The 25,311-nt window shown below is 47.7% G+C and overlaps 1 protein-coding gene across 7 annotated transcripts in view; it reads left to right on the top strand.

Annotated features, from left to right (window-relative positions):
• MPRIP (myosin phosphatase Rho interacting protein) overlaps nucleotides 1–25,311 on the top strand; it is a 148,887-nt gene that overhangs the window by 1,113 nt on the left and 122,463 nt on the right. The gene's annotated exons all lie outside the window — the stretch shown is intronic.

The raw sequence follows: 25,311 nt of genomic DNA, 5'->3' as shown, positions 1-25,311 counted from the left end.
GGGCCTTCGGGAAAGTCCGTTCACTTCTCCTGGCCTTATCTGTCATTTGAGTGCTTTGGACTAGTTCGGTAGCTCCCCAACCGGCATCAGAGTCACAGTCTAAAAATACAGAGTCCTGGGGCCCCATTCCTGGAGTGATACAGGAGATGAAGGAATTTGTATTGTAACAGTTCCCTAAGAAGTTGGGCTGAAGTCCCCACTGCCCTTTGGGAACCCCTGTACTGGTTACTCTCTGAGCCCCCAGTGTTCCCGAGAATCCTCAGGATCCCGGGGATTCTCTGGAAACACTTGGAGGTCCTTGGGCTATGCAGATTCCTTGGATTTCCTGACCTAGCCTGTCTACAACCCCTTGGGATGTGTCTGTGGCCCCTCCTTGCCTCTCCCCCAGTCCCAGTGTTCTTCAGAGCTTTCTCTCGTTCCCCCCCTCCCCCAGTGAGGCCAGGGGAGCTCCCTTCACATTCCAGTCCAGTGTGACCTAGTTGTAGCCGCTCCTTTTGCAGAAGAACCCCTTAGATGGAAAACATTGCTTTGAAGTGTACAGCCTGGCTGTTTTTAATGCTACTTAAGTACTCACAGGGTTTGAATTGTTTACATGGCAGACCAGAGTAGGGTGGCAGGGCAGGGGTTATGGCCTAAGACATGGTGTCTTCCTCTGAGATCAGAATCCCAGCAGCCAGGAAAAGACTCCTTTCATCTAAAACCAAAAAAAGCTTAACCGAACACTCAGGGCTACAGTCATAGATTTTTGGGTTGGACGGCCAGGTCAGTTTGGGAAGAGTAGAACTTCGCTTCCTGGTAAGGTATTCTGGGTTGGGCTTTACAGGGACACACTCTCTTCTCAACCGAATGCCTTTTTGGGGGGAAGCAGTTATGTGGTGATGAGGGCCTTGGCCCAGGAGTCAGGAGACCTTTTTTCTGTCTTCACTGTCACTTTCAGCTGTGTGACCTTGAGTAAGTCCCTTTGCCTTTGTATAGTTTCTTTTCCTTTTCTATAAATTGGGAGTAGGGATCCCTAGCTTACCTCTCTCACCCTGTGAAAGCAAGGCATGGTAGCTTATTAAACTCTTTTCTCTTACAATTTAACAAACAAACAAAAATCACCCACAGAATAGTAAACTTGGATTTAGGAAGTTTATGGGCTTGGCAAGGGTTGTTTTGAGAGAGTTTCCTGGTTATCCCAGGCAACTGCCAAAATTGGTAGATTGGATCGTAAGGACTGTTTTCTTATTCTTAGGCTTAGATAAACTGGAATGGGCTCTGCCTATTTGAGTCGAATCTGTTAAATTTTCTTTAAAAAATCTGTTGATTATTAATTGGATCAAGAGAGAGTGTTGCAGATTTAAAGTACTGTACTCTTCAACTTTATTCACAGTCGAATGGTGGATTTTAAACAGGCTTGAGTCCTCCAGGGCACAACTGGGATGGTAGTTTCTGAAATAATGAGTGGGGTTATTTGTGCCGGTAGAGATTAGGCCAGCCTTCTACCTCCTGGGATCTTTCAGGAAGAAACTGCTCTTGAAAAGAGAAGGAGGGAGACTAAGGGCTGTTGCCAACAGCTTTAGCTGCTACTCTCTGCATCCGGCCTCCCCCAGCCTTACTCTCATCCTCTTGGCTCCATTAGAAAACCTCAGCCAATTGGTTCCCATCACTCTCCCCCAAGGCCCTGCTTCCTGCTGCCCCTCCCTGCCCTGAGCTTATTTTAGACCTTCAAGGCTGGAGGATAGATCAGCAATCTTTGAGGCGCCTCTTTAAGGCGTTTATCCTTCAGTCCTGTGCGTTTCTCTACATGCATATGGACTCGAATACACGGTTGAAACCCTTACTTAACCCAAACTATATATGTATTTGCTCTGCAACGTATTTTTTTTTTTTTTGTGCTTAGTACATGTCTTACAGCTCTCTTCATGGTCCGACATATAAATATCCCAAAATGGTTTTGCAGATTTTGCCAACAGGGAAGGATCATATTTTAACCATTCCCTTATTGATGGACAGCAAGGTTACTTCTGGATTTTGCTGTTACAAACGGTGAATGCTTTGGCGAACAGTTTTCTAAATGCTTTTGGGTGAGTGTGTGCGTGCACGAATGCAAGTATTTCTCTGGGGGCAGATAGCTAAAAATAGAATGGCTGGGTTGACATCAAGCACATTGAATTTTTTTTTTTTTTTTTTTTATAGATCACTAAGTTGTCTTCCAAAAAAGGCTGTGTCATAGCATTGCCAGAATTGGGTATTATCAGATGATTTAATTCTTTAATAATTTCCCTAATTACCAGTGAGGTTAAGCCTCTTTTTTACCATATTTATGGTGTATGTTTTGTTTCTTGTGTGGACTGCCCATTCATACTGTTTGCCTGATTTTCTGTTGGGTTGATCCCCTCCCCCCTCCCCCCACCACCACCCCAGTAGGTTTGTAGGAGCTTTCCATCTGTACTCTAGGTCAGGGGTCCACTGATTTTCTCTCTACAAGGCCAGATAGTAAATATTTTAGCCATGTGGGCCATATGATCTTTGTGGCAACTATATAACTTTGCCATTGTAGTGTAAAAGTCATAGTGCAAAGCCACTTTAGACAATACATAAACGTATGAGTATAGCTGTTTCTGATAAAACTGTATTTACAGAGTTACAGAGACAGGCAGCTGATAGGGTTTGGCCTGTAAGCTCTAGCTTGCTGACCCCTGCTCTAGATCTTAATCTGAACCTGTCCTGTATTGCACGTATTTTCTCCCACGGTGTCCGTTCTAATGTTATATATATAGTCGTTTCTCTTTTTCATATAGTAGTTTTAAATAAGTATGCAGTTAGATTTCCATTTTTTCTAGTTTATAGTTTTATTTTAGTGCTTATGACGGTCTTTTTTTTTTTCAAAATTATAAACTATTCTCATGTGTGTAGTTCCCTTATAGTTATTTTTATGCCTAACTTTCTAATCCATTGGAGTTTTGTCTTAGGAAAATAATTTCGGCATAAAAGTAGGAGCTCTAAAAGATTGTCTTGAATAGTCCAGATAAATTATAGTAAAGGTCTGTGTTGGCCAGGATGGAAGGAGTCATCAGACACTAGGGACAGAATATTGGTGGTTGATTGGAAGTGGGGATTGAGGAGACCTAAGTACCTTCAACAAAGACTGAGAATAACAGATAGGGAGTAGGTTTGTGGGGTGGGGAGGAGACAAAATTAATACAGTGAATTTGAGCCCATGGAGGTGGAGGTCTAGTTTGGTCCTTAGGTGGAGACACCCGCTCAGGCAAGCAGGTGGTTAGAGGTAGATGAGGGCTGTGGGACTGGTAGGAATTCTGAAATCGTGGGAGTGAGTGTAGTCAGTCACTCAGGAGGCCATGTAGAGTGAAACGAGGGGGAGCAGGTGGAGAGGTGAATCAGGGGTTTGCAGTCAGTGGGAGTAGAAGGTCTGGAGCCCAGGGTTCTTGGCTCCCAGGTCCTCGTCCCAGCCATAGTGTGCGTTTCTGGGGTTCGTCGTGGGTATTCATTTGCCGTGATGTTTCATCCTTCTGCCAACTTGTACGACTTCAGGCATGCCTTTTGTGGAAGGAGTCATTGCATCTGAACTTAAGTTCTAGTTCCTTCTACTACTGTTTTTGTTGTGGGATCTTGGCTGGGTTGTTTTCTCTCCTCAGGCCTCAGTTTTCCCATCTGGAGAATGAAGAGCTTGGTCTTGATCTCTGCCAGGGCTCTTCCAGTCCTCCTGCATCTCCTCTCAGACTTCTCCGTCTAATTGTGCCCTCGCTGTGTGGCATTCCAATGCCAGGGCTGCTTGGGGTCTTGGGGTGAGAGGCCTATACACAGAGGTGGGTGGGTTAGGACTTGAATCATTTCATTGACTTTCCCTTTATCCCTGTGACATTCTTAGAAATTCTAGGGCATGGAACTTCTTTATTTCACTGAACATTTATCTTGTAAGCAATGGGGAGATTTCATGCCCACCCTTTTGAGAACATTTATAATTTATGTGCACATTGGTAGATGGTTTGGCAGGGGCTATGTCAGAAATCCCAGACCTTACAAATGGCCAACAAGCACAGGAAAAGGTGGTCAGTATCATTAGTCATTAGGGAAATGCAGATCAAAACTATAGTGAAATATTACTTTACACCCACCAGGAGGGCTGTATTAAAAAAGGGAAGGTAGTAAGTGTTGGTGTGGAGAAATTAGAACCCTCATGCATTGCTCATGGGAATGGAAAATGGTGCAGCCACTGTGGAAAATAGTTTGACATTTCTTCAAAAGAATTACCATATGACCCAGTAATTCCACTCCTAATGTGTATCCAAAATAACAGGGAACAAGTATTCAAACAAATACATCCATGCATGTTTGTAATAGTACAGTTCATAATAGCCAAAAGGTAGCAGCAACCCCAGTAGCCGTCAGTGGATGAATGGGTAAACGTGGTGGTATATCCCTATCATGGACTCTTCAGTTATAAAAAGGGAATGAAGGACTGACCAGCCTGCAATGTGATGGACCTCAGACACGTGTTAACTGAAAGAATCAGGCACAAAGATGACATACTGCACGGTTCCATTTACATGAAATGTCCAGAATAGGTAGAGCCATGGAAATGGAAGGCAGATTAGTGGTTACCAGGGTTCTTGAGGAGAGAGGAGTGCCTGCTAATGGGGTCGGGGTTCTCTTTGAGGGAGTGACTAGATGTCTTAGAACATGGTAGAGAAGCTGGTTGCAAAGCATTGTGAATGTATGAAACGTCTCTGACTTGTTCACTTTAAAATGGTTAATTTTACAGTAGGGGACTTTTACCTCAATTTTTAAAAATGAGCACGCAAGAATTGCTCACACGCATGCATCGCAAACCTGTCCTCTGCTCCTGGTGTCATTGGAGTGAATATCTGATTGTTTTAGAGTCTAGACCAGGGGATTGACCAATTTTTTCTTAAAGGGCCGGATACTAAAAGATTTAGGGTTTGTAGGCCAAAATTGAAGAGTTTATGAAGGTACTTACATAATCACGTAGAAATGTAAAAGCTGTTCTTGGTTTTGGGACCTTAAAAGAAAAGAAAAAAAAAAAAAAAAACACCCCAGGGGCTAGATTTGACCTATGGGTTAGACTAGCCCTGTGCTGTAGGGCTGTTACGTGAGCCACATTTGTAATTAAAAATTTCCTACTTGCTACATTAGAAGAGTAAAAACAAGTAGATGAAATTAATTTTAATTATATCTTATTTAACCTCACATATCCAAAATACCATTTCAACATGTGAAGAAGTTATTATTTTACCTTTTCGGCACTTTTTGGTTCAGGCTGGCCACTTTCTGGGAGCTCAGGAACCACATGTGGCTGGTGCCCACCCTGGGGCCCTTGAGACCCTCAGGGGAAGTACTGAGTGGAAGGGCTGTGCTTGTGGGTTTTTCCTCTCTCTTGGGGGTGTCTTGCAGACAGCCTGTGTCAGGGGATTCCTGGAACGGTTCTCTCCTGCTGTTACTCCTGTTTGTGTCCTCTGCTTGGTGTCTCTTGCCAACTTTTGGGGCTGCTTTCTTTGAACGGCACATCTTCTTACGGACTCCTTTTAGCGGTGTTTGAGGGCTCTTTGGCTCTGATCCCCACTACCCCTCTGGAAGCAAGAGAAAGGAGGGTGCCGGTAGGGCCTGTCCTGGAGGGAGCTGGTGAGAGCCTGGGGGGCAGGCTGGCATGCCCCCTCCAGGCATGCTGCTGGCTGCGGTCACTGCATTCTGACACAGCCCTTTGTGTTTGGGAGTGTTTTGCAGCTGTATTCTAGCTGCTTTTTTCCCTGTGTTCTAGCCTGCTACTTGACCTTTCTCTCTGAGTTCTTTTTCCTTTGCCACACAGAAGGACTACAATCAAAGACCTATGTTCCATTCTTGGCACAGACATGCAGGGTGACCCAGGAAGGTCACTTAGGTTCTCGGAGTCTCGTTTTCCCACCTATAAAGCTGGTGCCCCCATTCTGTTTCCAGGGAGTGGTCTGCTAATGGAATGGATGGAAGGTGCTGGCCAGGCCTGTGGAGGTTGCTGAACCCCCTTTGTGGTAATTAATATTCCAGGAAGCACGCTGACAGCCTGTTGTGTGGGGAGTAGCTTTTGTTTGGGCTGTTTCCTGATTACTAGAACCCTGATGCTGTTTAGCTGAAATAAAGAAATTTGACTGGGAATGTTTATCTTTAAATTGTTCCCAAGCTGCCATTTAGTCTTGAAAGAGAAGAGACCTTGCAACCAGAGAAAAGAGACGAGAGAGGTTACATCCTCCGGCCAACATCCTAAACGGGGGGGGGGGGGGGGGGGGGGGCAGCACAAGAGACGGTGAAGAGCACTGGATGCTAATTGAGAAGCATTTAACCTGAGAAAACAGGCTTTTCCTTTAGGCTTGGCAACTCACTCTCCGAGTCTCCCTTTCCCATCTGAAATGACACAGTTGGACCAGGTCAGTAGTTTTCAGACTTGCACTAAATCACACGGCCTTCACTCAGAGGAATCTCCTATGGAAATGCCATGTGTGAAACAGAAAAAGTGACATGGTTCTGGGTGACATGAGGTTGGAGCCTGGAACTTGGCCGCTCAGCCACCTCTGCTTCCTGCCTGTGGGGCCCCCGGTCATCTCTGGAGGCTGGGCGGGGGGCAGGTTTGAAACCTGCCCCAGACTTTGTGGTTCCTCCAGTTTTAGCAGCTTAGGCTTCTGTGAGATGATCTGTAGACGATCTCACAGCTGCCCTGGCATGGAAACTCTGAATGCCCAGCCTCACCACTCCCTTTATATTATCACTTCCTTTGGGGGCAAGAGAGCTAGTGGGTTGATTTGCTGGCATTTTATCTCTGGAGACTGGAACTGGAATCTTCCAAACCACTTGCTGGTTTTCCATCAGGGTCATCCTAGTTCACATGAAACCACAGCCTGGTTTTTGCCTGGAGCCTGTAATCCTTCCAGCTCCCTTCTCCCCTCATGCTCAGCTTGGCGCCTGCACCCTTTGCTGGGTGGTGGCCTGCCTGGTCTTTGGGGGGAGCTTGCAGCGGGAGTGAGCAGATGGGCGCATCGAATCCTCCGGAGCCTTCATTGTGCTGCGTCACGTGCCATGTACTGTGATCGTCCCGTTCCACTCTCAGCAGCTGGGGAGGGCCGGTAGCAGCATGGGCGCCGTAGAGGGGGGACGTGGAGTCTCAGGGAGGTGGAACTGCCTGTCCGAGGTCACCGAGCTGCCTAGTGGTGGGGCTGGGACGTAGAACCTAGTTCCACACCGTTCCCGTGCCAGCCTTTGTGAGACTGGGAACCTGTCTTCCCTCCTCTTGGGAAAGCTGCTTGAACTTATTCCCCTGGTACTATTGCTGTAGGAGGCTGGGCTATTGCAAACAAAATCAAAGCTGCGCAATGGACTTCTACTTCCTAGCCCTGGGAGGAGGGGCCTGCAGGGGCCGGGCGATACCCACCCCCCATAATTAAGCAGGTGAGGGGTTGTCCCCAATTAACGGATGGGGCTGCTGAGACCCAGTTCAGTGACCTGCCTAGGTTACAGGAAGGCCAGTGTGGGTTTTTCCAAAGTTCTCTTTGACCTCCCTGTGTCTGATAAAAAGTGTTAACCTTTGCTATCAGAAACAGGGCCTTGCCCTGACATGGATTTCTTAGTAGCTGGGGTACATGTGGGGAGGGTAGTGGTACAGGACATTTCACAGGTCATCACGTAGGCCAAAATCTTCTCAGCCTTAGGGTAGCCCCATGTCCCCCAGCGGGCTGCCGGCCTGTGGCAGTGACCACACCTTTGGCACAGCCCTGAACAGGAAGCACTACTTTTCCCCTAAGGAATTCAGAATCAGGAAATATTGTGTCCTTGATCTCTGTAGGTCCTAAAGCACTGGTTTTATCAGACAGACCAGGGAGGCTGTGTGGCACCCTTCAGACACGGTGTCTTACCTCCAAATGGTCCTGGCCAGTAGCTAAAGGGGCCGGAGGAAGGGGGAGCAACTTCCAGGAGTCCCAGTTGAACCAGAGAAAGAGTCCACGTCTCCTGGGTCTCCAGGTGCCACAGCCAGAGCTTCTGGAGCTGGTGAGTGACCTGGGGTGTGGGGAGCCTCAGGGCTCAGTGGGATTGGGGCGTTCGTTTGTCTTCCGCTTGGAGACCTGCTCTGACCTAGAAATCTGACACAGTCCCACTTTTCATTTAATGTGCTCACGTAAGGGAACGGAAGGGTCGACATTAGGGGCTTTCAGCTCAGACTTGGGTTCACATCCTGGCTCTGTTTTTATACTGATGGAGCAGGTCACTCAGAGTTTCAGTGTCTCTGTCCTTCCTCTGAAAACTGGGGACTGTATAATGTCCTGGGTGCCTGTGATGGTGGCGAAGATGATGCAAGAAGTGGCAAGCGCCGGATTTGTAAATGCTCGGGTACCTGGGGGGCGCTCAGGAAGTGGGGTTCGTTTTCTCCAACACAGGCCCGGAGAGGGGACCTGCCTCCATGGTTTTGTGGGACAGCTGACCCTCTAGCTCCATTTCTTGTCTACCTCCACACCCACAGATCAAAAGCCCAAGCTGCCTCCTCTCCTGCTGAGCTGCTTGGCACACCCTAGCAACTTCCTCACAGTAGCCCCTCGGGATCAGAAAGGCCATAGTCAGTTTGCTTCTGTGGGTTTGATTTTCAGAACATGTTCAAGTATAAAGATTGAACTGTTTTTTTGTGTTTTTTTTTTTGTTTTTGTTTTTAATAAGATGGAGCTGGTTTTAAGAATTTGTAGAGGATAGGAAGTGAAGAGGCCAGGTGCCGTTAGCCTAAGACCTACCATTAGAGGGCATGGGCTGCTCCAGAGGGTAGTGGTCAGCACAACAGTCACCTCCGAGCCCCTGCCAAGCTCCGAGAAGTACATAGTGCAGGTCCCATGGATGGCGGTGGCGGATCCTGATTTCAGAAGTCACTTTGCACGAAGTGTCTGAGTTGTCATCAACAAGGTAGGAGAGGATTAAGAGAAGCCACTATACTGCTGGTGTCCTTGGGACAGTTGTCTGGGAATCAAAGTCCTTGTGCCCCTGGGCCTGGTGAAACAGCTGGAAGGTAGAGGGCAGCGCAGTTCTTGCCCCAAATTGATGGGCAGGTGGGTGGGAGATGTGGGCAGGGCATGTCCTGGCCCTTTGGTCCCCAGCATTGATTCACTCACCTCAGCCAGCAGGTCCGTCCTTCCTGTCTCTCTGCTGCTCCCCAGGCTTTACAAATCCCGCATGCTTCCAGGGAGGGGGTTCTCTAGGGTCTAAACAGGTAGAAGTGGTTCCTCGTGAGAGCCTGCGGACAACTCTTCTAACAGGCAGATGCCATCTCAGCAAGCAGCCTGCTGACTCCATTTCCACATCTCCCTTCCTGCTTTGAAACTCTGTGAGCTTAGGGGTCCTCTTTGGGGGAGTTGGACCAGCTAGGGTGGTCATGCAGCCGCCTGTGGTGTGGAGGTTTTCCTGTACTTCAATCGAAGGAGCAGTTCACGTGCTCTGGGATTATTTATTGTGGAGGTGGTGGCATTTGTAGCTAACAGTAATTGTTGTGTACCAGGCCACTGTTAACTCATTTATATTCACAGTGGCCTTATGAAGTAGAGAGATAAGAAACTTGAGCTGGAAAGAAGTCGTGTGACTTGCCCAAGGGCAATACTGTAAGTGGTAGAGCTGGGATGCAAACCCGGACAGTCTGACGCAGGGTCTCCTCCTTCTACTCTTTCCTGCACTGTCCTGAATGGGGTCAGGTGGGCCTTCTGGACATTAGATTTCTAGTCGTGTGTGGCCTTCCTGTCCAGGAGCCAGGGGCTGTCCTGCTGGCAGGGTGAGTACGTGTGCTAGGAAGGGGAGGATGGCGAGAGGATGAGGCCTAGGCTGAACTTATTTATGTTTCCTGTCTTTTTTCCTTCTCATGGCACTTTCCCGTCCTACCTGTTTCTTAATGGGAAGCACTGCTTTTTGAGGGAGAGGGTGAGACTCTTGACTGCAGAGCTTTCCTGCAAAGCCCCAGAAATGTGTCCCCACGCATTCTGTAGCATTCCTCCCTTTGCCACGAATGGCGTCATGTTCCAAAAATCCCAAGGCCATGGGCTCCTTGTCAAGACCGAACAGGGAAGAGGCTTTTTAAAATGTCACTTTCTCCCTCTTCCTCCAGCTGTTGCAGTCCAGGGAGGAGCCCTGAGCATGGGTTGGACTTGCAGGGCATGTGTGTGGGCAGAGGGGTGAGCGGGCAGCTGAGCTGGGAAGTGTGGGAGGGGATGACGGAGAGTGGGCCATCAGCTGTGTGCCCGCACCCTCTGTGTGTCTGGGATCTAGGGAGCTCCGTGTGTGGGTTTTGTTTGGGGTTTTTTGTTTTTTGTGTTTTGTGTGGTTTTTTTTTTTTTTTTGAGGTGAAATTCACATAATGTGAAATTAACCATTTTAGAGTGTGCAATTCCGTTGCATTCAACACATTCATAGTATTGTGCAAACACTACCAGTCTATAGTTTAAGCCGTCTCATCACCCCAAAAGAACACCCATAACTATTAGGCTGTTACTCCCCACTCCTGGTCCTCAGCAACCACCAGTCTCCTTTCTGTCCTTACAGCTTTACCTATGCTGGAAGTGTCATTAAAGTGGATATAGAATATGCAGCGTTTAGTCTGGCCTCTTGTACTTAGTATGTTTCAGAGTTCATCCATTGGTAGCATGAATCAGTACCTCGTTGGGTTTTTTAATGGCTGAATAATAGTCCAGTATATGGGCATAACACATTTAGATTACCTGTTCACCTACAGATGGATGCTTGGGCTGTTGCCACATTTTGGCTGTTGTGGTTAGTCCTGCTGTGAACATCTACTTTCAGTTCTTCTGGGTAGAGACCTAGGAGTGGAATATCCAGGTCCGGTGGTAATCTGTCAGTGAGCTGTGTTTCGAATCAGCACATCAAGCCAGATGACAGCATTGCAGACTGCCGGGTGGGAGGACAGAGCATATGGTGCTGCCCAGACCCCGGTGTTCCTCATTTGTAGGAGTCTAGGATGGAGAACTGGGGGTACGGGGCAGCCCTCAGGGTTACAAGCATGGTGTGCAGCATCGAGGAGGCCGTAGAGGTGCTGTGCCCATGCACCCGGGTGGCTGAGCTGCTTTGAGTGTCAGTCCATCCTTTCCTTTTTATCTAACCTGAAGATGAGTGGAGCTGCCAGGAAGGAGCTAAGTGGGGGCTTCAATATTGGTGGGAGGGAGCTGAGGGAGCATAGGAGTGGAAAGCCAGACAATGTAGGGAGCCGCTGGAGCGCTCTAGTGGTGAGATTCATGGGGAACTGCTGCTATTGGGCTTCCAAAAGATATTGGGGTCACTTAGAGGGAAGAGATGATCTGGCCTGTTCACTACTCTGTTATCAGTTTTCAAACTTTATGTCTTTAGGATTAGAGCACAGAGCCCCTTGAAACAACATGGAACTCACATATGTGAGGGACGGGAGGAGAGGACGATGCCACCTGTGAGCCCACCCCCACCCCGAGCCCCGCCCCACCCCACGCTCTGCAGTGGCTCCTGAAGCACCACCTCCCATTGTCTCCGCTGTTTGAAACTCACTGTTTTACCCTGACCCCCGCATTAATACTTTTTAATAGAGTGAAATATTCGATGCATACAAAAGAACGTAAGTCGCATCTACGTACAGTATACGTACAGGATTCCTAAGGAACACTCAAGATGCTTGGTTGTTCCAGTGTTTCAGCCTCCCTCAGTGGCTGGCCTCCAGCGGAGGGACCCATACTGGGTGTTGCCTGTGTGGATGGAGCCCAGTGCCCTCTCCAGGCCTCCCCTCCTCAGCAGAGCCTTGCCTCGCCCAGAGGAAGGGTTCCCTGTCTGGTGTGTGGGGGAGTCCCGTTTCATTTCCAGATGCACTATATGTAGTACAGCTGCCGTGGTCAGTCTGGTGGGAAATAAGCAGCCTTTTAAGGTAGTGCTGTGGAGGAGGAAGGAGTCGGAGTAGAAACTTAGAGATGGACCTGAAAGCTCATTTGTGTTGTGACAGCATGAGCAGAGTGCTGAGGGAAGCAGGGGTGTGGGGGCAGAACGGGCCAGCCACTGACCTGAGGATTTGCAGGGGTGGGGGTGGGATGATGGTCAAGGCCAGTGGTTCTCAAACTTTTTGTTTTGGGGACTCCTTTATGCTCTTGATTGTTGAGGCCCTCAATGGGCTTTTGTTTATGTGGGTTACATCTGTAGTATTTGTTGTGCTAGAAATTAAAACTGAGAAATGTTTAGAAATTTATTAATTTATTTAAAAATAAAATAAACCTGTTACATGTTCACATAAATAACGGGTATATTTTGAAAAATTACTTTTCCAAAACAACAAATAAATCTGCTAAGAAGAGCCACACCATTTTACCTTTTTTGCAAATCTCCATAACGTCTGTCATCATGAAAGACAGCTGGATTCTCCTGTCTTCTGCACTTCGTCTATTGTGATGTCATGTCACATAGCCTCTGGCAAACTCTGCTCTACACCGGGGAGAGAATGAAAGTGAGGAACGGAGATGAGGACTTCATAAAATAGTTTTGGCTCGTGGACCCCCCAAAGGGTCCTAAGGACTGTGGTACTTTGAAAATCACTAGTCTAGCTCAAGTAGGAGCATTTGCTGGAAGGCCATGATGGGAGTGGCAAGGAGGACTCCTGTCATGATGGAGCTGACGCAGGTGCAGAATCCGGGCGAGGGCCCAAGGCAGCCCCCTCAGAGTGATGTGTCACACGTGCAGAGGGCAGAAAGTGATAAGGGGGCCACTGGGGACAGTGCCCGCTCTCTCCAACGGCAGGCGCGCTCCAGGACTGGCTCACCCTTACTTCCTGCCGCCAAGGGCTGGCTCTCTGAAGAGTAAATGAAATGCAGGTACACGGCATGTGGTAGGGACTCAAGGTGAAGAGTATGGGGTAGGTTATATTCTCCTGAGTGCACAGACAGGCGTCTGAGGCTCAGAGAAGGAGGTTGCTTTGCGGTTACATTCCACCAGTGCACTCTGCAGCTCCTGGAGGGGAGGGGTCAGAGGTGCCTGGAATGTTTTAGGATGGAGATTAGACTAGTGACGGGGCTGGGTTCTGTTGTGGGGAGCGAGGGGCAGCCAAGGACTAACAGACGGGGGCAGGCAGCTCTCCTTGGGGCTCTGTCACTGATTAGCTTTGTGGCCAGAAGGCGAGATGACCCCGATCTTTTCATCTGTTCATTTAGCGGTGCTTGGTAATTTCTAGGACCCCAGCCCAGTTCCTGACCTGGAGCTCTGGACATGTGAGTTGGAAGGAAGCATGGCAGTGGCCAGGTGGCACTTCTCCTTTCCCTGGAGATGCAGGGTTGGGGCTTGGGTCAGAAGTCAGGGCTGCGAGGGAGATTCAGGTTCCTTGGTCTCAGAGTGATGGTTGGACCCTGAGCCCTCTAAGCATGTGCGTGGGAAGGGGATTCAAGGGTATCTTGGAGGCCGGAGAGGTCTGTGTGATACAGTTTGGGATTATTTATTTATTTATTTGAGAGACAGCATGAGCGGGGGAGGGGCAGAGGGAGAGGGAGAAGCAGACTCCCCACTGAGTGGGGAGCCCAATATGGGGCTCCATCCCAGGACCCAAAGGTAATGAATGACCTGGGCCAAAGTCAGATGCTAGCCAACTGAGCCATCCAGGCTCCCCTCCCCAAATTTTAGGAAGAAGTTTGGATCAACCCTCAGAATTTTCATCAGGAAAATTACCTCTTCTTTTTGAGACTACAGTGCTCCTCAACCAGGTCCTGCCCCTTGAATTCAGTGGCTGTACAGGAATTTCGATGTCTATAGTGTTAAGTAAGGGAGTTTTCCCCATGGACTCAGATCTTTCAGCTATACCGCAATCTTTGTTATGACTATATTTTTTATGGCCTCTGTTAAAGAAAATATTTTCTCTGCCCCTTTCTTCTCTCCATCAACGTGGAAAGGCTTTATGGAAAGGCCTATGTCTGTTTCCTTTGAGATGTTTTCAGCTTGAGATCTGGTCTGTGTGGCTAGTACCGCGTGCTGCAGAGTCTGCTTACGGGGAGCCTCTTGGGAACCCCCTTCCAGTATCTCCTTCAACCAGTTTTCCTTTTTTTTTTTTTTTTTGGCTCTTGAAGAGTTCATTTTCCACACTTTACATTGATAAGGGGTGTTTACCTCTTCGACCTTGAAAAGCCATCACCAAACTTATATATCAACGTTCACAGCCACCAAAAGGTGGAAATGACTCCAGCGTCCAGCAGCAGATGAATAGATAAACAAATTGTGGTATGTTCATAAACGGAATATTATTTGGCCATAAAAGGGAGTAAAACACACACACATACCACAGCGTGGATGAACCTTGAAAACATCATGCTATAAGAAAAGGGAACAGTCACAAAAGATCGCTCGTCATCTGATTGCATTCATACGCAAGGTCCAGAATAGGCAAATGTATACATACAGAAAGTAGATTAGTGGTTTAGGGTGTGGGGTGGGGGTGGGGAATCGAGGGTTTAGGGAATGACTGCTAAAGATTACAGGGTTTCGGGGCGCCTGGGTGGCACAGCGGTTAAGTGTCTGCCTTTGGCTCAGGGCGTGATCCCGGCGTTATGGGATCGAGCCCCACATCAGGCTCCTCCGCTATGAGCCTGCTTCTTCCTCTCCCACTCCCCCTGCTTGTGTTACCTTTCTCGCTGGCTGTCTCTATTTCTGTCGAGTAAATAAATAAAAAAATCTTTAAAAAAAAAATTACAGGGTTTCTTCTGGGGGTGGCAAGAGTTTGGGGTTCTAAAATTGTGCTGATAGATGTCCTGCAAACCATTGAATTGTACTCACTTTTAAATGGGGGAGTTGTATGGTATGTGTATCATACCTCAGTAAAGCTATTACGGAAATACCCCCAAACAGTTACTACCCCACCTCATTCTTGGTTTGTGCTCATAATTCACATCTTACCAAACCATTATCTGACGTCTTCATTTCCCATCTTCTTGTCGTTTTCTGCTTGACATTTGCTGTCCACACGTAGATAATAGCACAGGTTCCACCTCCATTCTACCCTGTCCTGGTTACCCCAGGTCCCACTGGGCACACTGTATGGACATGGTGTTGGCCTCACCCTCTCAGACTTGCGGTCTGGTCAAGTATGTGTCAGCAGCACGAAAGCACTCTCTGCGGAAACCAAGGGGCCATCCGATAACACTTTGTAGAGCTCAGGTCATTGTTTCACCAAATATTTATTTATTGTCTTTGCCTCCGCCCTGTGCTGCTTCTGATTTGCCGAAGGGTGGGACCGTCTGCAGATTGTCTAGAGGTTTGGGGCCTCCGAGCTAGCTCTGGAGGTGTGGGCCCTGATCATACTGAGCCTTGTGGAGTTCCTGGGATGTGCCCTCTCCTCGAACCGTGCTTCCATGACACTGCCAGGCAGGGTGACACTGTGTGTGAGGCCCTGTTGCCTCCTCTGGAGGGAAGCTGGAGCCTCTGCCCGTGCCAGCTGGCCTGACGCTGGCTCAGCTCTGCCTACTTTCCCCAAGCTCACGTCTCTGACTTCAGTTTCTGAAGTTGGTCCTTTGCTTGCCTCTCACAGGAAGTCTCTCCCGGGCCTCCCGTCTCTGCCCCTGGTGCCAAGTTCCTTTCCCTTCGTTCCACTTTTGTGCCTTTGTTTCATTGTGGGTATTTCCGGTGGCTTTCTTATCTTTGCATCGATGGGTTTGCGTCGTGGCCTTTGGCACCAAAGTCGATAAGCTGCATTTCTCCTGGGTTCCAGGGTCACATGTCTTGGTGTAATTAATAGGGTCCCAACTCTTTCCCCAAAGTATCCCTGTTTGAATGGTAAATTATAGGGTTACTCTACTTTCTCTGGGGTGGGGAGGAGTGGGAGCCTGTGCTCTCCCTTACTGTTTGCACAAGTACGAAAGACTCCTCCTTCCAGGGAAGAGCCCCACAATTTCCGTCAGCTCCTAGAACACCTCAACAATCCATGGTGCCCAGCCAAGCTGTGTGGGCGGCTCTGTGGACGGTGGTTTGTGGTTGGTTCATCCCACAGTGATGAACTCGTCATGGGTGCTGCGCACGCCCAGGCCCTGGACCTCGGCTGCAAGGGTGTCTGGGGAGATGCTGTGTGATGTGTGGGTCAGGACTAGACCCTCCGGGAGACCATGCTTCCTGTTCAGATGGCTCTAGCCTTTACTTTTGGAAGTGGCTCACTGACGTGGAGCAGTGCGGGGTGGTTACAGGCCAGCTAGGGGCCAGGTGGTGGCGGTTCAGAGCCTGCTTAGACAGGTCACTTCAGTGTCCTTGCATGTCAAATGGAGGTGCTGATGGCATATACCTCATAGGTTTGTTGTGAAGATCGGAGAGTACATGAAGGGTGTGCAGCAGTGACCAGCCTCGTACGCTTTGGCTGTTAGCTCTGAGGACAGTGGGAAGCAGGACAGGTGTGACGAAGGGAGGAAACCGATGGGCATTTTTACCTGACTCCCCAGTATGCTTACTTAGATGGAGTGTGTGTCCTCCAGGCCACGTACCGGCTGCTGTCCTGCCGGCCAGGGGACAGCAGCCTTTCTCACTCGGAAGGCCAGGCTTTCGCCCTGGTCACGGCCCTGGGTTCTGCTCACGTTGAATCACCTAGAGTGGCTGTAGTACGATTGTGAGTCTCTTGGTGATGGCCGGTTGTTCTCTGCTGAGGCAGACGACAGGCCCTGGAAGCTCATGCTGACATAGGGTGGCCGTAATGAGGAATGTAGTTTGGGTCCAGAACTGAATGTAAAGCAACATCACAGTATTCTCCAGGCCTTGAGACCCCTTGACCAAGTTTAGGAGTCCTAGCGCAGTGTAGTCCACATAGCCTTGTGGGGAACAAGTGTGTGTGTGGCCTCTCAGGGGGTCAACAGTGATGGCCAACACCCTCACTGATGATGACTGGCCCTGGCAGGCTTGTTCTGGAAGAGATGCCCCGCTTGCCTGAGGGCTTTGGCCCTGGTAGGCATGGTCAGAGTTGTGTGCTAACCCCCGGTGTGAGCTAGGCAGGTGCGCACCTAGGACACAGGAAGGTTAAGTCCTGAGACTGACTTTCACATGTGCTCCCTTCTTTTACTAACTTACTCTAAATGTCTCGGAGAAGACAGGTGACCCTGAATTCTTCCATGATTTACAAGCTTATAAAGATGGCCAGACAGCTGCTGCCCAGGCGTCATTTCTCCTTTTAGAACCAAAATACAAAAAATATTAACAGCCTGTTTGCTATGAACATTGGAAGTGTTGCCACAGAAACACTTTTGGGGAAAAAAACAAGGGCAAGGAAACAGCCTCAAAACTACAGGTGTAATAGCTGCAGTTTACACACATTTTGCCCATAGATCCTTTAATGAATCCTCTACCAAGGGCCGTTTGCCCCCCCCCCCCCCCAGCTCATGCTTGAATGCAGGTCCCTATACCCCACCTTTAGCCCAGAGGAATCTTTGCCCCAGGAATTTCCCCAAAGCTGGGATACTGGCCCCCACATGTATGGATCCTTCAGGACTGTGGGACTTTTCCTCTTGAAGAACTTTTATGGGGATGGTCACTGTGCTTGGAATTCAGGCCTTTAGCCTGGTATGAGGGAGCCTTTGTGGACTTTGCATGCTCTGCCCCTACGCTCAGAGTCGGGAGCCCTGAGGTCCTTCTGGACTGGCCTCAAATACTCTGCAGTCCTGCCCATCACACTCTTTGGGGACCTCCACTCATTACCTCCACTGTGGGGCTCACTCCCCTGAGCACTGCTGGTCCCCAAGTGCTACCCTAGTTTGGTCTGAGTACCGGCTGTGTGCACAGCCCCGTGTAGGTGCTGGGATGTATATCCCTGACTCTGGGCTGTTGATTATTCAGTGACCCAGTACGTGTTTGTGTCTGATGCAGTTTTGTAAAAAATGGTATGGAAAAGTTATGTGTTTTTCTATTATTGTAGATAAAGAAACTGAGATTCACAGAGGTAATGTCTTGCCCTGGGCCACACAGCAACTAAGTCATGGAACTGGGACTTGAACTTGGGCCTTCTGGTTCCCAGGCCACGGTCTTTAACTAATGACCCAGAGCTGTTAGGTCATGCCATTGGTGAAGAGTGGAGTACAGGGATTCCCTGACCTCATCTACTTCTTGTTCTTCCAGGAACAATCAAGCCCCTGCCTCCCACCCCCTGCCATCTTTTGGAAGATACTCTGTTAGCACTATATCAGAAGTCATGCATGCACAGTCAGGCAGACATCTTCCCTGCCCTTTAGAAAGTAGTGTCTGGTAAGTACTATACAATAGCATGACTTTACAAAAAATGGTAAAACCAAAAAAAAAACCCCCCAAGACTTGCTCATGATCCCAGCAGTCAATACAATAACTGTTTTCTTGTTGACTCCCAATCTTTCTCTGTCTCTGTCCTTATGATGCATTTTATAATAGGCCACATTTTTACATCCTACCTTGGATGCTTGTTCCCATGCCTGGTCTCCTTCACTAAACCAAGAGCCCCTTGGGGAGGGACTGTGTGCACGTCACGTTTTTATCTCCAGTCCCTAAATGGTTCCAGCTTCACAGCAGCAGCTGGGGAAATTCCACTGAACACCTCCAGAGGGTGCCGGTCACCCAGGAGACAGAGCGAATGGAGCCACCTGGCTCTGTGCAGGAAGCACTGGCTTGATGGAATCCTGTGGGCGCGTACTCCCAAGGGTTTCTTGAATTCCTCTTAGGTATTTATAAGTAATGGCTGTGTAGTATTTTCGTGAGTTGATAACCAGCATTCATTTAGCCATCTGCTTGTTGGACATTGAGTTCCTCTTCAATCATGAGGGGAGCTTTTTGCTTCTCAGTGTTATTTCTTTCAGCTTAATTTCTGGCTGTGGGGTTCCTGGGGCAGGAGCATGGAAATGCCATAGTTGTCGCCACATAGGGCCACATTGCGGCTTTTGGAGAGTGCCAGGTTTCCCACAGCACTTCTGCCTTGTGTCTTTGCCAGCGTGGCACACATGGCGTGACTGGGGGTCAGATTCAGAGAAAGGAGAAATACACTCGAAGTTCAGCCCGTCTGCCTGCTCCTCAGCCTTCTGGTTGTCCCATGGTGTTAGGTGCCGACCAGAACCCACTAGCAACCTGGGAGCTCCGTGTGGGGAGGCTGCAAGTGTGGTCTGGGCTCACCTCGGTCTCGGCTGGGAAGGCCTTCCCGGCCATACTCAGAGAATAGTTTGGAGCAGTCTCGGCTGCGTGGTGGTGACTAGTAGGTATGTCACCTGACTCACATGGATGTGTGTTTCAGTCACCACAGCCCGACTGGGTACAGGGCGCTGTGCTAGATGGAGGCAAGATTCCTGTCCGCAGTGAGCCGAGGTGTTGTAAGAGGAAAGGAACGTGGATGGCTTGGGATTGGGAGATATGGAACTTGGGAGGGTGAGCAGGATGGGGCAAAGAGCCCTCCACACAGAGAATTGCTTGTGCATTAGCCCAGAGGCCTGGACTATTTTTCTTTCCCCTGGGAGGTGTAAGTCTAACAGAGCGGTTCAGAGAAGGGGGAGGTGGCAGTGTCCTGGATTCATGGCGGCGGCAGCCACAGTAAGTTCTCAGTAAGCGGTTGGCTTTGGGTCAGTTCCTGTACTTGAAGGGGGTGCAGGATTTTGAGGGGGCCTGTGTAGGGGACAGTAAGGGGGCACCAGACCATAGAGGGCCTTTAGGATGACGGGATGTTATCAAGGGCTAGGAAGGGTGGGGCCCACATTTTGCATCAGTAATTTTGGGTACTCACTCTTCAGTGCCATAGCGTGCAACGTATCTGACTGCCTTTCTCCACACCACGTACAGTCAGGGTGGGTGAATCTGAGGACAGGAAAAGCGAGGTTAACCACCTGTTAGAAATCCGTCACTGACTTCCCTGCTCTTTGAGCCTCTGACAGGCCACATGTTGCTGAGAGCCGAGCATGTAATGTTCCAGATGCCTTGGAGCTGATGGTGATTGGGCGGCTGTGTCCAGAGGCTTGTATGTTTCTGGGAAGCATCAGTGTGGCAGTTTGACAATGCTGTGTAAAGCAGGCCAGGACGTTTGCATCTTCCCCTGCCTGTGGCCTGCCCACTTGGCCTGAGTTGAGGCAGTTGGACTCTCCCTGATGCAGCCCAGATCTGCCTGGAGGATGGCGAGAGGGAAAGGAGCAGAAGGACCTCGCCTTGGTCAAGTCGACAGGCCCAAGAGGGTGTACATGTGTGGGTGTGTGTGGTCTCCAGTAGAAGCTGTTGGAAAGGCCAGTAGAGCTCATTCAGCATAGCTGAGGGCCACGGAGGGCCAGCCTGGCCTGGGGAAGACCCTTGTGGACCACAAAGGTCTTCATGGCTGGAGCTTCTGTGGTCTGGGGCTATGGAGGGTCCCTTTCCAGTGCTAAATGCCTGTATGTGGGTGGAGGCAGTATTCAGCAAGTAATAGGTTTGGGTTTTTTTTTTTTATTAAATTTTTTATTTTGAGATAATTGTAGTTTTCTGTGCAGTTGTAAGAAAATACAGAGCTATCCTACGTACACTTTACCCAGTTTCCCCAGTGGTAACACCTTGTGAAATTATAGTGCAGTGTCAGAATCAGGACATTGACATTGATGCAGTCAAGGTGCAGCTCATTTCCATCCTTCCAGGTCCCCTCACGCCGCGCCTCCTGCCCTCCCACCACTACTGCCTCTTAACCCCTGGCAGCCACGAATCTGTTCTCCATTTCTATAAATTACACATTTCAAGAATTTTATGTAAATGGAATCATACAACATGTAGTCTTTCAGATTTGGCTTTTTCACTCATAATTCTCTGGAGATTCACCCAGATTATGTGTATCAAGTTTGTTTCTTTTTATTGCTGACTAGTATTCCATGGGGGGTCACGTACCAATTTCTTTAACCACTTACCCACTGAAGGACATCTGGGTTTCCTGTTTTTGGCTATTACAAATAAAGCTGCTATAACCATTCAGAAATGTACAGTTTTTGTGTGAATGCCAGCTTTTGTTTTTCTGGAATAAATACCCAGGTGTGCAGTTCCTGGATCGTATGGTAATTGCGTGCTTAGTTTCTAAAGAAACCGCTAAGCTTTTTTAGAGTGGCTGTACCATTTCATGTTCTCTCCAGCAATGTGTGAGTGATAGACTTCACATTCTTGCCAGCATTTGGTGTTGTCACCATTTTTAATTTTGGCCATTCTGATAGGTTTATATTGCTCATGGTTCTAAACAGATTGTTCTTTTTTTACTATTGCGTTTCCAGAGGGCTTAGTACACTCTACTGGATACTAGTCCTTTGTTGGGCATGTGGTTTGCAAATATTTTTATCCCACTCTGTCACTTATCTTTTCACCCTCCTGGTAGGGCCTTTGCACAACAAAAGGTTTTAATTTTATGAAGTTCGATTTGTCAGTTTGTGTTTCATCTTTAGTTAATTTTTGTTTAAGATGGAGCTGTACTTATTTTTTGCCTGTGGATGTCCAGTGGCTTCAGCAACGTCTGTCAAAAGGCTGTCTCTCCTCCACTGAATTGCTTTAGCAGCTTTCTCCAAAATTAAGTTGGACAGATTTGTGTGGGTCTGTTTCTCAGTTCTCTATTCTGGTTTTTTTTTTTTTTTTTTTTTTTTTTTAAGAGAGGGAGAGAGGTGGGGGAAAAGGGGCAGAGGAAGAGGGAGAGAAAGAATCTCAAGCAGGCCGCATGCCCAGCCCAGAGCCCAACGTGGGGCTCTATCTCACAACCCTGAGATCATGACCTGAGCTGAAATCAAGAGTCGGGCGCTTAACTGACTGAGCCACCCAGGATCCCTCCATTCTGTTCTGTTGATCTATGTATCTCACGTTCCACTAATATCACAGTCTTGGATACTGTGGGTATGTAATAAATCTTGTAATCCAGTAGATGAATTCCTCCCTCCTTATTCTTTTTTAATTTTTAAAAAATTATTCTAGTTCCTTTGACTTTCCATTTAGAGTAATCTTGTCTATATCTATAGGTCTTACTGAGCTTTTCATTATTAATTGCATTAATTTTGTATATTAATTTGGGGAGAATTGGCATCTTAGAATCTTCCAGTCTATGAACATAATATGTCTTTCCCTTTTTTTTTTTTTAGATTTTCTTTGTTTTATATCATCAGTGTAGTGTAGGTTTTTTTAGCGTGCAAGTCTTGTACATGCCTTGTTCAATTTACAACTAAATATTTCTTTTTTAAAAAAAGTTTTTATTTATTTGAGAGAGAGAGAGAGAGCAAGCATGAGCAGGAGAGGGGCAGAGGGAGAGGAAGAAGCAGACTCCCTGCTGAGCAAGGAGCCTGACTCAGGACTCCATCCCAGGACCTTGGGATCATGGACTGAGCCAAACACAGATACTCAACCAATTGAGCCACCCAGGTGCCCCGGTATTTCATTTTTTTAAGCGATGGTAAATGGTATTATATTTTTAATTTCGATGTCCACATATTCACTGCTAGCATATAGAAATACCGTTGATTTTTGTATACTGATCTTACATCCTGCATCCTTACTGAACTCACTAGTTCTAGGAGTTTTTAAAAATAGATTCTTTATTTTTCTACATAGAAAATTATGTCATCTGTAAACATTTTATTTTTTCTTTGTGATCTACACGCTTTTTATATCCTTTTCTGCCTTCCTGCACTGGCTAGAAATTCTAGCACTATAGTTGTGAGAGTAGACATCATTGTCTAGTTCCTGCTCTTAGAAGAAAAGCATTTCATCTTTCCTCGTTTCTTAAATTTCACATATGGGTGAGATCATGTGGTATTTGTGTTTCTCTGACTGACTTATTTCACTTAGCATTATACTCTTTAGCTCTCTCCATATTGTTACAAATGGCAAGATTTCATTCTTTTTTATGGCTGAGTAATATTCCATTGTACATATCTACATCTATAGATACAGATAACGTTTCTTGATCCATTTGTCTGTCAGTGGAAACTTGGGCTGCTTCCATAGTTTGGCTGTCGCAAATAAGGCTGCAGTAAACATAGGGGTTCATGTGTCCCTTTGAATTAGGGGTTTTCTAATTTTGGGGTGAAATTCCTAGATTGTTGGATAGTTCTGTTTTTAATTTTTTGAGGAACTCATCTGAGATTTCACTTAGTTTCTGAAGGGTATTTTCTCTGGGTATAGGATTCTGGATTGATGGTTTCTTTCAGTGCCTGAAAAGTATTGTACCACTTGCCTCTGGCCTCCAAGCTTCCTGATGAGAAGTCCACTGTTAACATGTCTGGTTTTCTCCTGTCCATAAGGTGTTACTTTTCTTTGGCTGCTTTCAAGAGTTTGTATTTGTCTTTAGTTTTCAGAAATTTAATTTTGATGTGTCTTGGTGTGGATTTCTTTGTATTTATCCTTTAGAGTTTACTCAGCTTCTTAAATTTATAGCTTTCCTTTCTTGCCAAATTTGGGAAGTTTTCAACCATTGTTTCTTTGAGTGCTTTTTTCACCTTACTCCCCTTTTCTCCTTCTGGGAGTCTGATGACACAGATGATAGATCTTTTTCATTGTTCCACAGGTCTTTAAGACTCTATTCTTCTCTTATTTCTTTTAGTCTGTTTTCTTTCTGTTGCCTGATTGGGTAATTTTTTTCTTCTTTTTATTTTAAGATTTTATTTATTTGACAGAGAGAGAGAGATTGAGCACATGAGCAGGGGGAGTGGGAGAGGGAGAAGCAGGCTCTCCACTGAGCAGGGAGCCCGATGCGGGGCTCGATCCCAGGACCCTGGGATCATGACCTGAGCTGAAGGCAGACGCTTCACTGGCTGAGCCCCCCGGGTGCCCTTGATTGGGTAATTTCTATTATTTTTCTTCCAGTTCACTGATTCTTCCCTTGGTTCTCATCATTCTACTGTTGGGCCCATCCATTCAGCTTTTTATTTCATTTATTGTATTTTTCAGTTTCAAAATTTCCATTTGGTTTTTATATTTCCTGGTTGTTTTTTTATTGTTGTTTGTTTTGTTTTGTTTTGTTTTTGCTGGGGTTTTCTGTGTTTCCATTTATTCCAAGCACGTTTATAATTTCTTGTTGAAACATTTCAGCGTGGCTGCTTTAAAACCTTCATCAGGTAATTCTGACGTGTCTGTCACTGTGGTGTTGGCATCTGTTGATTGTCTTTGTTTATTCAGTTTGCAACCTTTCTGGTTCTTACTATGCTGGTGATTTTTTTGATTCAAACTTGGATATATTTGTGTTATTTTAGGGAACTGTGGATTGTTCTAGTCGGCTTTTTCTGACACTACTCCAGTGGGGATAGGGGTTGGGGGGGCCACCATCTTTCACTTTGAGGTGGAAGTAGAAGTCCAGGCTGCCCACTAGATGTCCACTGACACCTGACGGGGGACATTCCTTGTTACTGCAGACCAACGGTGAGAGTTCAGCTCCCCACGTCTTCCTCTGACTCTATCCCAGCAGGGAGAGGAAGGGGGGCCTTGTTACTTCTGGGTGGGGGCAAAAATCCCACCTCCCTGCCTGGCCTCCCAACACCTTCCTGATAGGGGTGCTGGCATGCCTCTTAGCTGCCAAGGGCAGGTAGGAAGACTTTGCTGGCAGGGGTGGGGCTGGGGCTGAGTCTTCCCTGTCATGTCTGGCTGGAATAGAGCAGTTATCGTCTAAGAATATTCTGTCTTACCAGGTTGTTCCTTCCCTGGTTCTTCAGCTAGAGAGAGCAGTTTTTATTGGGGCTTTTATTTGTTTGTACCCGTTGGCACTTCCCGGTTGCTCATTCTTCCAGTACCTGGTCTGGGACAGTGAGACAAAAAGAGAAGCCAGGGTGCACATCTCCATATTGTTTTTGGGTCTCAGGGTCCCCAGCCCTCTTCTCTGCCATCTTCTTTCCACCTTGCAGAGCCTCCTTAGGTTTTTCTTATATACAGTGTCCAAGGTTTGATTTGTATTTAGTAGGAGGAATAGGGAAAATTACGTCTACCCGTCTTCCAGGAAGCAGAAGTTTCAAGTAAACATTTTTGGAAGGCCTTTGAATTGAGGAAGACACCCAGACCACCAGCAGCCTCTTCCCAGAGACCAGCCAGAAGTGCAGCCTCTGGTTTATTGGGCTTATGAGGGAAGGCTGAGGTGCTTGTTTAAAGATTTTATTTATTTATTTGACAGAGAGCGAGCAAACACAAGCAGGGGGATCTGCAGGCAGAGGGAGAGGGAGCCCAATGCGAGGCTCAATCCTAGGACCCTGGGATCAAGACCTGAGCTAAAGGCAGACACCTAACCGACTGAGCTGCCCAGGCGCCCCTAGAGCACTTGTTTCTTGCCCTGTGCCCTCCATTAGCCCAGCCTTCCCACTTTTCAGGACAACCTGCCCACCTGGAAGGGTCCCCTTTGGGGTGGTGTGTCCAAGAAGGACC

The sequence above is a fragment of the Ursus americanus genome, chromosome 14, assembly GCF_024610735.1.
Source record: "Ursus americanus isolate L20-20 chromosome 14, mUrsAme1.1.p, whole genome shotgun sequence".
NCBI classification, from domain to species: domain Eukaryota; kingdom Metazoa; phylum Chordata; class Mammalia; order Carnivora; family Ursidae; genus Ursus; species Ursus americanus.
Note: the sequence above shows the minus strand (reverse complement) of the source record. Positions and strands in the feature narration are given on the sequence as shown.